The following is a 14,351-nucleotide window of genomic DNA, read 5'->3' as shown; positions in this document are numbered from 1 at the left end:
AGCAGAGCCCCTCCTTAAATCAGCAGGGCCCCTCCCTAAATCACCTGTTTCCCAGCAGAGCCCCTCCATAAAATCACATGTCTCCCAGCAGAGCCCCCCATAAATCACAGGTCACCCAGCAGAGCCCCTCCATAAAATCACATGTCTCCCAGCAGAGCCCCTCCATATATCAAGAGTCCCCTAGCAGAGCCCCTACATAAATCACATGTCTCCCAGCAGAGCCCCTCCATAAATCTAGAGTCCCCTAGCAGAGCCCCTCCATAAATCACATGTCTCCCAGCCGAGCCCCTCCATAAATCAGGAGTCCCCCAGCAGAGCCCCACCATAAATCACTTGTCTCCCAGCAGAGCCCCTCCATAAATCAGGAGTCCCCCAGCAGAGCCCCCCCGTAAAACAGAAGTCCCCCAGTAGAGCCCCTCCATAAAACAGGAGACCCCAGCAGAGCCCCTTCTTAAATCACCTGTCTCCCAGTAGAGCCCCTCCATAAATCACATGTATCCCAGGAGAGCCCTCCATAAATCACATGTCCCTCAGCAGAGCCCCTCCATAAAATCACATGTCTCCCAGGAGAGCCCCTCCATAAATCACATGTCCCCCAGCAGAGACCCTCCAAAAAATCACATGTCTCCCAGCAGAGCCCCTCCATAAATCAGGAGTCCTCCAGCAAAGCCCCACCATAAATCACATGTCTCCCAGCAGAGCCCCTCCATAAATCAGAAATCCCCCAGCAGGGCCCCCCCATAAAACACATTTCTCCCAGCAGAGCCCCTCCATAAATCTGGATTCCCCCAGCAGATCCCCTCCATAAATCAGAAGTCCCCTGGCAGAGCCACTCCATAAATGAGGAGTCCCCCCAGCAGAGCCGCTCCATAAATGAGGAGTCCCCCAGCAAAGGCCCTCCATAAAATCGCATGTCCCCCAGTAGAGACCCTCCATAAATCACAGGTCACCCAGCAGAGCCCCTCCATAAATCACAGGTCACCCAGCAGAGGCCCTCCATAAAACAGGAGTCCCCCAGCAGAGCCCCTCATTAAATCATATGTCTCTCAGCAGAGCCCCTCCATAAATCACATGTCCCCCAGCAGAGAGCCTCCATAAAACCACATGTCTCCTAGCAGAGCTCCTTCATAAATCACATGTGCCCCAGCAGAGCCCATCCATAAAATCACATGTCTCCCAGCAGAGCCCCTCCATGAATCAGGAGTCGCCCAGCAGAGCCCCTCCATAAATCACCTGTTTCCCAGCAGAGCCCCTCCATACATCACATGTCCCCCAGCAGAGCCCCTCCATAAAATCACATGTCTCCTAGCAGAGCCCCTCCATATATCTAGATTCCCCCAGCAGATCCCCTCCAGAAATCAGAAGTTCCCCAGCAGAGCCACTCCATAAATCACATTTCACCCAGCAGAGGCCCTCCATAAATCACATCTCTCCCAGGAGAGCCCTTCCATGAAATCACATGTCTCCAGCAGAGCCCCTCCATAAATCACATGTCTCCCAGCAGAGCCCCTCTTTAAATCGGGAGTGCCCCAGCAGATTGCCTCCATAAATCACCTGTCTTCAAGCAGAGCACCTCCATAAATCACATGTCCCCCAGCAGAGCCCCTCCATAAAATCACATATCTCCCAGAAGAGCCCCAACATAAATCACAAGTCCCCCAGCAGAGCCCCTCCATAAAATCAAATGTCCCCCAAGCAGAGCCCCTCCATAAATCACATGTCCCCCAGCATTGCCCTTCCATAAAATCCCATGTCTTCCAGCAGAGCCCCTCCATTAATCAACAGTCCCCTAGCAGAGCCCCTCCATAAATCAGGAGTCACGCAGCAGAGCACCGCTATAAATCAGAAGTCCCACAGCAGAGCCACTCCATAAATCACATGTCTCCCAGCAGAGCCACTCCATAAATTACATGTCCCCCAGCAGAGCCCCTCCATAAATCACATGTCTCCCAGAAGAGCTCATCCATAAATCAGGAGTCCCCCAGCAGAGCCCCTCCATAAAACAGGAGTCCCCAAGCAGAGCCCCTCCATCAATCACATGTCTCCCAGCAGAGCCCCTCCATAAAATCACATGTCTCCCTGCAGATCCCTCCATAAATCACATGTCCCCCAGCAGAGCCCCTCCATAAAATCACATGTCTCCCAGCTGAGCCCCTTCATAAATCACATGTCCCACAGCAGAGCCACTCCATAAATCACATGTCCCCAAGCAGAGCCCCTCCATAAATCACATGTCTCCCAGAAGAGCGCCTCCATAAATCAGGAGTCCCCTAGCAGAGTCCCTCCATAAATCAGTAGTCCCCCAGCAGAGCCCCTCCATAAATCAGAAGTCCCCCAGCAGAGCCCCTCCATAAATCAGAAGTCCCCCAGCAGAGCTCTTCCATAAATACGAAGTCCCCCAGCAGAGCTCCTCCATAAATCAGAAGTCCCCTAGCAGAGCCCCTCTATAAATCAGAAGTCCCACAGCAGAGCCACTCCATAAATCACATGTCCCCCAGAAGAGCCCCTCCATAAATCTAGATTCCCCCAGCAGATCCCCTCCATAAATGAGGATTTCCCCAACAAAGGCCCTCCATAAAATCGCATGTCCCCCAGTAGAGACCTTCCATAAATCAAATGTCCCCCAGCAGATACCCTCCATAAATCAAATGTCCCCCAGCAGATACCCTCCATATAATAATATGTCCCCAGGCAGAGCCCCTCCATAAAATCACATGTATCCCAGCAGAGCCCCTCTATAAATCTAGAGTCCCCTAGAAGAGCCCCTCCATAAATCACATGTCTCCCAGCCGAGCCCCTCCATAAATCAGGAGTCCCCCAGCAGAGCCCCACCATAAATGAGGATTTCCCCAACAAAGGCCCTCCATAAATCAGGAGTCCCCCAGCAGAGCCCCCCCGTAAAACAGAAGTCCCCCAGCAGAGCCCCTCCATAAAACAGGAGACCCCAGCAGAGCCCCTTCTTAAATCACCTGTCTCCCAGTAGAGCCCCTCCATAAATCACATGTATCCCAGGAGAGCCCCTCCATAAATCACATGTCTCTCAGCAGAGCCGCTCCATAAAATCACATGTCTCCCAGGAGAGCCCCTCCATAAATCACATGTCCCCCAGCAGAGACCCTCCAAAAAATCACATGTCTCCCAGCAGAGCCCCTCCATAAATCAGGAGTCCTCCAGCAAAGCCCCACCATAAATCACATGTCTCCCAGCAGAGCCCCTCCATAAATCAGAAATCCCCCAGCAGGGCCCCCCCATAAAACACATTTCTCCCAGCAGAGCCCCTCCATAAATCTGGATTCCCCCAGCAGATCCCCTCCATAAATCAGAAGTCCCCTGGCAGAGCCACTCCATAAATGAGGAGTCCCCCAGCAGAGCCGCTCCATAAATGAGGAGTCCCCCAGCAAAGGCCCTCCACAAAATCGCATGTCCCCCAGTAGAGACCCTCCATAAATCACAGGTCACCCAGCAGAGCCCCTCCATAAATCACAGGTCACCCAGCAGAGGCCCTCCATAAAACAGGAGTCCCCCAGCAGAGCCCCTCATTAAATCACATGTCTCTCAGCAGAGCCTCTCCATAAATCACATGTCCCCCAGCAGAGAGCCTCCATAAAACCACATGTCTCCTAGCAGAGCTCCTTCATAAATCACATGTGCCCCAGCAGAGCCCATCCATAAAATCACATGTCTCCCAGCAGAGCCCCTCCATGAATCAGGAGTCGCCCAGCAGAGCCCCTCCATAAATCACCTGTTTCCCAGCAGAGCCCCTCCATACATTACATGTCCCCCAGCAGAGCCCCTCCATAAAATCACATGTCTCCTAGCAGAGCCCCTCCATATATCTAGATTCCCCCAGCAGATCCCCTCCAGAAATCAGAAGTTCCCCAGCAGAGCCACTCCATAAATCACATTTCACCCAGCAGAGGCCCTCCATAAATCACATCTCTCCCAGGAGAGCCCTTCCATGAAATCACATGTCTCCAGCAGAGCCCCTCCATAAATCACATGTCTCCCAGCAGAGCCCCTCTTTAAATCGGGAGTGCCCCAACAGATTGCCTCCATAAATCACCTGTCTTCAAGCAGAGCCCCTCCATAAATCACATGTCCCCCAGCAGAGCCCCTCCATAAAATCACATATCTCCCAGAAGAGCCCCAACATAAATCACAAGTCCCCCAGCAGAGGCCCTCCATAAAATCAAATGTCCCCCAAGCAGAGCCCCTCCATAAATCACATGTCCCCCAGCATTGCCCTTCCATAAAATCCCATGTCTTCCAGCAGAGCCCCTCCATTAATCAACAGTCCCCTAGCAGAGCCCCACCATAAATCAGGAGTCAGGCAGCAGAGCACCGCTATAAATCAGAAGTCCCACAGCAGAGCCACTCCATAAATCACATGTCTCCCAGCAGAGCCACTCCATAAATTACATGTCCCCCAGCAGAGCCCCTCCATAAATCACATGTCTCCCAGAAGAGCTCATCCATAAATCAGGAGTCCCCCAGCAGAGCCCCTCCATAAAACAGGAGTCCCCAAGCAGAGCCCCTCCATCAATCACATGTCTCCCAGCAGAGCCCCTCCATAAAATCACATGTCTCCCTGCAGATCCCTCCATAAATCACATGTCCCCCAGCAGAGCCCCTCCATAAAATCACATGTCTCCCAGCTGAGCCCCTTCATAAATCACATGTCCCACAGCAGAGCCACTCCATAAATCACATGTCCCCAAGCAGAGCCCCTCCATAAATCACATGTCTCCCAGAAGAGCCCCTCCATAAATCAGAAGTCCCCCAGCAGAGCCCCTCCATAAATCAGAAGTCCCCCAGCAGAGCTCCTCCATAAATCAGAAGTCCCCTAGCATAGCCCCTCTATAAATCAGAAGTCCCACAGCAGAGCCACTCCATAAATCACATGTCCCCCAGAAGAGCCCCTCCATAAATCTAGATTCCCCCAGCAGATCCCCTCCAGAAATCAGAAGTTTCCCAGCAGAGCCACTCCATAAATCACATTTCACTCAGCAGAGGCCCTCCATAAATCACATGTCTCCCAGGAGAGCCCTTCCATGAAATCACATGTCTCCAGCAGAACCCCTCCATAAATCACATGTCTCCCAGCAGAGCCTCTCTTTATATCAGGAGTGCCCCAGCAGATTGCCTCCATAAATCACTTGTCTTCAAGCAGAGCCCCTCCATAAATCACATGTCCCCCAGCAGAGCCCCTTCATAAAATCACATATCTCCCAGAAGAGCCCCACCATAAATCACAAGTCCCCCAGCAGAGCCCCTCCATAAAATCACATGTCCCCCAAGCAGAGCCCCTCCATAAATCACATGTCCCCCAGCATTGTCCTTCCATAAAATCACATGTCTTCCAGCAGAGCCCCTCCATTAGTCAACAGTCCCCTAGCAGAGCCCCTCCATAAAACACATGTCTCCCAGCAGAGCCCCTCCATAAATCAGGAATCCCCTAGCAGAGCCCCCCCATAAAACAGGAGTCCCCCAGCCAAGCCCCTCCATAATTCACATGTCTCCCAGCAGAGCCCCTCCATAAAATGACATGTCCCCCAGCAGAGCCCCTCCATAAATCACATGTCCCCCAGCAGAGCCCCTCCATAAAATCACATGTCTCCCAGCAGAACCAATCCATAAATCAAGAGTCCCCTAGAAGAGCCCTCCATAAATCACATGTCTCCCAGCAGAGCCCCTCCATAAACTCGGAGTCCCCCTGCAGAGCCCCACCATAAATCACATGTCTCCCAGCAGAGCCCCTCCATAAATCACGTGTCTCCCAGCAGAGCCCCTCCATAAATCAGGAGTTCCCCAGTAGAGCCCCTCCATAAATCACATGTCTCTCAGCAGAGCCCCTCCATAAATCACATGTCTCCCAGCAGATCCACTCCATAAATCACATGTCTCCCAGCAGAGCCCCTTCATAAATCAGGAGTCCCCCAGCAGAGCCCCCCATAAAAAACATTTCTCCCAGCAGAGCCCCTCCATAAATCTGGGTTCCCCCAGCAGATCCCCTCCATAATTCAGAAGTTCCCCAGCAGAGCCCCTCCATAAATCACAGGTATCCCTACAGAGCCACTCCATAAATCACATTTCACCCAGCAGAGGCACTCCATAAATGACATGTCTCCCAGGAGAGCCCTTCCATAAATCACATGTCTCCCAGCAGAGCACCTCCATAAAATCACATGTTTCCCAGCAGAACCCCTCCATAAATCACATGTCTCCCAGCAGAACCCCTCCTTAAATCAGGAGTGCCCCAGCAGAGCCCCTCCATAAATCACCTGTCTCCTAGCAGAGCCCCTCCATAAATCACATGTCCCCCAGCAGAGCCCCTCCATAAATCAGAAGTCCCCCAGCAGAGCCCCACCATAAATCACATGTCTCCCAGCAAAGCCCCTCTATAAACCAGGAGCCCCCCAGCAAATCCCCTCCATAAATCACATGTTTCTCAGCAGAGCCACTCCTTAAACCAGAATTACTCCAGCAGAGCCCTCCATAAATCACATGTCCCCCAGCAGAGCCTCTCCATAAATCACATGTCACTCAGCAGAGCCCCTCCATAAATCAGTAGTCCCCCAGCAGAGCCACTCCATAAATCACATGTCTCCCAGAAGAGCCCCTCCATAAATCACACATCCATAAATCAGGATTCCCCCCGCAGAGCCCCTCCATAAATCAGGAGTCCCCAGCATCGCTCTTCCATAAATATGAAGTTACCCAGCAGAGCCCCTCCATAAATCAGGAGTCCCGCAGCAGAGCCCCTCTATAAATCAGAAGTCCCACAGCCGAGCCACTCCATAAATCACATTTCCCCCAGCAGAGCCCCTCCATAAATCACATGTCTCCCAACAGAGCCCCTCCATAAATCACATGTCTCCCAGCAGCGACAATCCATAAATCAGAAGTCCTCCAGCAGAACCTCTCCATAAATCACATGTTCCCAGCAGAACCCCTCCATAAATCACATTTCCCCCGCAGAGCCCCTCCATAAATCAGAAGTCCCCTAGCAGAATCCCTCCATAAATCTCTTGTCCCCCAGCAAAACCCCTCCATAAATCACATGTCTCCCAGCAGAGCACCTCTATAAATCACATGTCTCCCAACAGAGCCCCTCCATAAATCAGGAATCCCCCAGCAGAACCCCTCCATAAATCACAAGTCTCCCGGCAGAGCCCCTCCATAAATCACATTTCCCCCAGCAGAACCCCTTCAAAAATCACATGTCTCCCAGCAGAGCCCCTCCATAAATCAGGAGTTCCCCAGCCTAGCCCCTCTATAAATCACATGTCTCTCAGCAGAGCCCCTCCATAAATCACATGTCACCCAGCAGATCCCCTCCATAAATCAGAAGTCCCCCAGCAGAACCCCTCCATAAATCACATGTCCCCCAGCAGAGCTCCTCATAAATCACATGTCCCCCAGCAGAGCCCTTCCTTAAATCAAAGTCCCTCAGCAGAGCCCCTCCATAAATCACATGTCCCCCAGCAGAGCTCCTCCATAAATCACATGTCCCCCAGCAGAGCTCCTCCATAAATCACATGTCCCCCAGCAGAGCCCCTCCTTAAATCACATGTCCCCCAGCAGAGCCCCTCCATAAATCAGAAGTCCCCCAGCAGAACCCCTCCATAAATCACATGTCCCATAGTAAAACCCCTCCATAAATCACATGTCCCACAGCAGAGCCTCTCCATAAAGCAGAACTCCCCCTTCAGAGCCCCTCTATAAATCACATGTCTCCCAGCAGAGCCCCTCCATAAATCAGGAGTCCCCCAGCAGATCCCCTCCATAAATCAAATGTCTCCCAGCAGAGCCCCTCCTTAAAACACATGTCCCTCAGCAGAACCCCTTCATAAATCACATGTCTCCCAGTAAAGCCCCTCTATAAATCAAATGTCTCCCAGCAGAGCCCCTCCATAAATCACATGTCCCATAGTAAAACCCCTCCATAAATCACATGTCCCACAGCAGAGCCTCTCCATAAAGCAGAACTCCCCCTTCAGAGCCCCTCTATAAATCACATGTCTCCCAGCAGAGCCCCTCCATAAATCAGGAGTCCCCCAGCAGATCCCCTCCATAAATCAAATGTCTCCCAGCAGAGCCCCTCCTTAAATCACATGTCCCTCAGCAGAACCCCTTCATAAATCACATGTCTCCCAGTAAAGCCCCTCTATAAATCAAATGTCTCCCAGCAGAGCCCCTCCATAAATCAGGAGTCCTCCAGCAGAGCCCCTCCATAAATCACATGTCTCCCAGCAGAGCCCCTCCATAAATCACATGTCCCCCAGCAAAACTCCCTCATAAATCATATGTCCCCCAGCAGAGCCCTTCCATAAATCAAAGTCCCTCAGCAGTACCCCTGCATAAATCACATGTCTCCCAGCAGTGCCCCTCCATAAATCATATGTCCCCCAGCAGAGCTCCTCCATAAATCACATGTCCCCCAGCAGAGCCCCTCCATAAATCACATGTCCCCCAGCAGAGCCCCTCCAAAAATCAGGAGTCCCCCAGCAGAGCCCCTCCATAAATCAGAAATCCCCCAGCAGAGCCCCTCCATAAATCACATGTCTCCAAGCAGAGCCCCTCAATAAATCACATGTCCCCCAGCAGAGCCCTTTTTTTTTCAAAATTTTCGCTCTTTTTTTCACTTATGTCGCAAAAAATAAAAAACCCAGTGGTGATTAAATACCACCAAAAGAAAGCTCTATTTGTATGAAAAAAAAATGTTAAAAATTTTGTTTGGGTACAATGTTGCATGACTGAGTAATTGGCATTCAAAGTGTGAGAGCGCTGAAAGCTGAAAAATGGTCTGGGCAGTTAGGGTGTGTAAGTAACCTGTATTGAAGTGGTTAAGGCATGTGAACGATAATTTTTTCAATGTTAATTCTACACCTTTTAATGCCATTGCATGGCTTTGTAGTGACTTGGAAACATTCTTGTCACTCTTAACGCTCTTTTGTCCTGATGGGCCTCAAATGTATGGGAACTGCTTTGTGCAGGTTTTCAAAGTTTCAAAAGACGTCAAACTTAAAATTACAGCATCATTGTGCGGTCACACATTTGGCAAACCTCTGCTTAAATTTCAGTTAAATGAACAGATAAGTAAATGTAACTCAATTAGCATAGGGAAATACACATACCTTAAACGTTTTGTGTAGACTACTCAATATTATACATTATTTTTGTAAATGTAAAAGGTGTGTTTTAAGAACTAATGAAAATTAAGGAAGGTACTTAAAATATCAAAGTAAATTACAAGCCGAGGGGTGTGGCCGAGCTCATGGAGAGATAGGACCCTGCCTTCCTCGATTCCCACACACACCAGACAATCAATGGCTCCCGGCGTCCCTACAACAGCCTTGCAGGTCGGTAATGGGAGAGAGGGCCACAAGACCCCTGACCAGCACAAGGAAGGGGAGATCGGTTGCTTTTTCACCCGTTTGGGTTAGAGTCAGAACGCCAGCATCCCCCCACCCCCCACCCAAGATGGCGCCGTCCCGGTCCTCAGACTTCCATGCGGCATCACAGCGCTCAGCTTCACAGCACTCATCTTCCCACAAGAGGACCAGACAGCACACCCGATCCCCTTCAGAGTCAGAGCACGCCTCAGTCTTCTCTGGCTGCCCTTCTGACTCACAGCATTCCTACACCAGCTGGGACATGGAGGCTTACATTAAGGCCTTGCCAACCAGACATGATTTTGAAGCCTGTGTCAAAAGACTTGAGCATTCATACAAACAAGAAATGTCTGAACTGCGCAAGGATGTCACCAACAGCCTGGAAGATGTCGAGCACACAGTGGAAGACACAATTTCCACACTAAACTCACATAAGGCTATTCGACACGAACATACCTCGCAGATTCATCAGCTGATATATCCCTAGGATAATAGGGCTAGATGCAACAACATACGTATTACGTGGCCTCCCGGAATCCGTGGAAACTAAAGATCTAGGCTCCGCTGCTTCCGCTATGTTTAATGAACTGCTCCCAAAAGCTATGCAGGGTACACTTTTATGCTGTTAAAGCTGACATCGTGCAGGCAGCTTGCACGCAAGAAGCCATTTATTTCAATGGCACGTGGGTCACGTTACTCCCAGACCTCTCCAAGCTGACCCTGGACATGTGCCGGGCTCTAAAGCCACTTACCGGAGCCCTACAAGCTAACCAAATTAAGTACCATTGGGGCTTCCCGTTTCATCTTTTTGCATCGCATGACAGAAAATCAGCAACACTCCGCACTCTGGGAGACCTCCCGAACTTCCTCTGCACTTTTTAACTACCGCAAATTTCCATCTCTGAATGGCTATTACATGCAGCCACCACAGGCCTTCCTATCGCCACAGGCTGGCAACAGCAATCTAAGAAAAATAAACGCTCTAGATCTGAAGCCTCTAAATCATCTGCTGGATCACCTCATGCTCCTTGACCAACAATTTTTCTTTTTTTCAGGTTCCAAACCTGTAAAGTCCCCCCTGTTCCTAGTTATGTTGGGACACTGCTAACCTTTTTTTATCCCCCTCAAACAGGTTATGTTATTACGATAAGACTCTCCCCTTGTTAGATGCTGCTATCCCATTCCCAACTCCACCCCACCCCCCCGCCTGTATTACATAGATATATATAGCGTTGGTGATGGGCCCTGTATATCAAAATGCTTAACTGTAAGTTATCAGATTCTGTTTTTTCTTCACGCAACTCTCAGGGCTCTGAGCTGCAATCTGTAGATGAAAAGTTCTTTATTGTTACCTGGTGTGTGCGGGCCCCTCTGTGCGCTGACCGCGATAACCACATTAGGGTTTTCAGCGCCCATAGTGGTCTTAGCTGACATGTCTACAAAATTCTTAGTTTGGCCATTGAAGCCTTGGTTATTTACCCCTCCTTTCTTTCTGTCTTCCTTCATTACCCTCTTTTTCTACTTTCAATGTATAGGGTGTGTGAGTGTGTTTGTGTGTGTGTGTGTGTGTGTGGGGGGGGGGGTTAATTTGTAATAAGTAAAGTAAAGTAAAGAAAAAAGAAAGAAAAAGGATTTTTTTTCTCTTTTTGCTCCTTCTCTTTTCTCTCTTCTTTCCCTCTCTTTGTGTCCTTCCCCCTCCCTCACCTTCCTGTTTTCTTATTTTCTTTTTGTGTTATTTGGGAACAAAGGTTTCTAATGGAATATTATGCCTGGGCGGGACATGTTTTATCTCCCTAATTAGGGAACTTACTAAGTAAGATTGATTCTAAGGAATCAAGTAGGTAGTGAGAGAATCAGATTGTGTGTTGAGTGTGATTGTTGAGTGTTTTTCTTTTTTTTTTTTTTTTTTTTCTCTTTCTTCTCACCCTCATGGGGACAATAAAATTTTGTTCCTACAATGTTAGAGGTCTAAACTCTGCAATAAAAAGATCACAGATCCTATACTCTCTCCATAAACAAAAGGTCGGCATTGCCATATTTCAGGAGACACATTTTTGAACAGACCATATACCTAATCTACAGAACAGATTTTATACAACTTGGTACCAAGATTCCTTTTCATATTCAAAATCCAGAGGAGTCTCCATAGCAATACATAATTCAATACCTCATCAGGTAGTGGAAAGGACGGAGGAATAGAGATGGGAGAGCATGATTAATAAAACTTGTTATATATGGTAAAAAATACATTCTTATTAATGTATATATATATATATATATATATATATATATATATATATATATATATATATATATATAATGTATATTAATGAACAAATTAAAGTAGGAACACACCTGCTAACAGATCTTATGGAGAGAGCATATGCAAGACATATGCATATGCAAGATTAAAAAATGTGTTTAGTTTTGTTTCATTTCGATTCGTTATTTAACTAAATTTCTTTAGTTAAATTTGTTGCATTCATTACATTCATTTTCGGGACTCATTTAGTTTCATATTCAAATTTGAAAAATTTGCCCGTATTCGAAAAAATTCTATCGCAATCGAAAAAAAACGATCAAATTCAAAAATTTCTGCCGCATTCGAAAAAATTCTACTGAATTTGAAAAAGTAAACTATATATAATCATTTTGCAAAATTCGAAATTCGTATAGAATGAAAGTGAATTTGAATAGAATAGAAAATAATAGAAAAGAATAGCATAGAAAAACAATAGAACAGAATAGAATAAAATGTAATATATATATACTATATTTTATTCTATTCTGTTCTATTGTTTTTCTAGTCTATTCTTTTCTATTAATTTCTATTCTAATCTTTTCTATTCAAATTCATTTTATACGAAATTCGAATTTCGGAATATGGTTATATATGGAATAGAATGAAGTAGAACCCTAATAGAAAAGACTAGAATAGAATAGAAAAAAAAATTATATATATATATATATATATATATTATAAAACCATCTTCCGAAATTGGAATTTGATACAGAATGAATTTGAATAGAAAAGATTATATTTTTTTCTATTCTGTTCTATTGTTTTTCTATGCTATTCTTGACTATTATTTTCTATTCTATTCTAATCTTTTCTATTCAAATTCATTCTGTACCAAATTTCAATTTCGGAAGATGGTTATAATAAATATATATATATATATATATATATATATATATATATATATATATATATATATATATATATATATAATTTCTATTCTGTTCTATTGTTTTTTCTATTCTAGTTTTTTTATATTAGAATTCAATTTCATTCTATTTGTATATAACCATTTTCTGAAATTCGAATTTCATATAGAATGAATTCGCATTCAAATAGAAAAGATTAGAATAAAATAGAAAATAATAGCATAGAAAAACAATAGACCAGCATAGAAAAAAAAAAAAAAAATATATATATATATATATATATATATATATATATATATCATGTAAATAGAGGGAAGTTGGGACTTTAAATGAAGCACCCAAAGGTGCCTCCATCCTGGTAATGAATAAAAGCTAAAGGGGAGTTTGAATGAAGCAATTGGATAGTGGAGGTATTGATACAATACAGAAATTTTATTGAATGTTGCATCCCTGCTTCCGTGGTGGAGTTATGTCCTCGGCCAACCCTGCGCCCGCTGCCAGCTGCCCACACTGCATTTCCGAGTGGGTGAGTGTGTCTGGTTTACCATTTTTATACAAAAATAATTAGTTTTGATAATTTTCTCTAGAGTACAGTTTATTACATCTCTACATATACTCCTTAGGTATGTCTATTGCATACGCTCCTAACGAGTGGGATAACGCACAAAATGCGTCAAGCTATATTTGATGCCACTACACCCTATATGGACTGACATATATTCGTTTATTCGCACATTCTATTGTTTTTCTAGTCTATTCTCTTCTATTATTTTCTATTCTAATCTTTTATATTCAAATTCATTCTATGCGAAATTCGAATTTCAGAAGTCATAATTTGAAATTCGAATTTCGCATAGAATGAATTCAAATTCTTATAGAAAAGTTTAAAATAGAATAGAAAAGAATAGCATAGAAAAACAATGGAATAGAATAGAAAAAATTTATATATATATATATATATATATATATATATATATATATATAACATCTTCCGAAATTCGAATTTCATATAGACTGAAATCAGATTTGAATAGAAAAGATTAGAATAGAAAATGATAGAAAAGAATAGCAAAGAAAAATAGAACAGAATAGAAAAATATTTTATTCTGTTCTATTGCTTTTCTAGTCTATTATTTTCTATTATTTTCTATTCTAATCTTTTCTATTCAAATTTGAATTAATTCTATACGAAATTCGAACTTCAGAAGCCATGTTCCGAAATTCGAATTTCGTATAGAATGAATTTGAGTTTGAATAGAAAAGACTTGTAGAATAGAAAATAATATAAAAAGCATAAAAAAAATAGAACAGAATAATAAAAAAATATTATATATATCTATATCTAGATATATATATCTAGATATATCTAGATAGATAGATATATGTATAGATATCTATCTATCTCTATATATATAGAGATAGATAGATAGATAGATAGATAGATAGATAGATAGATAGATAGATAGATAGATAGATAGATAGATAGATAGATAGATAGATAGATAGATAGATAAATAGATAGATATACATCTATATATAGATATAGATATATCTATATATAGATATATCTCTATATATAGATATATTTATATATATATTCTATTGCTTTCTTATTTTATATTCTATGTTATTGTATTTTTTAGAAAATCGTTTTCTATTTTTGTCGAATTTGTTTTCGAATTTGAATCGAATTTGTTTTCAATTTCGATTCAAATTTGTTTTCGAATCCTATCGTTTTTTTTTCAGATTCGTTTAAATTCGTTACTTTTGTAATTCGGATGCATACAA

This window comes from Aquarana catesbeiana, linkage group LG07 (assembly GCF_042186555.1).
Source record: "Aquarana catesbeiana isolate 2022-GZ linkage group LG07, ASM4218655v1, whole genome shotgun sequence".
NCBI classification, from domain to species: domain Eukaryota; kingdom Metazoa; phylum Chordata; class Amphibia; order Anura; family Ranidae; genus Aquarana; species Aquarana catesbeiana.
Note: the sequence above shows the minus strand (reverse complement) of the source record.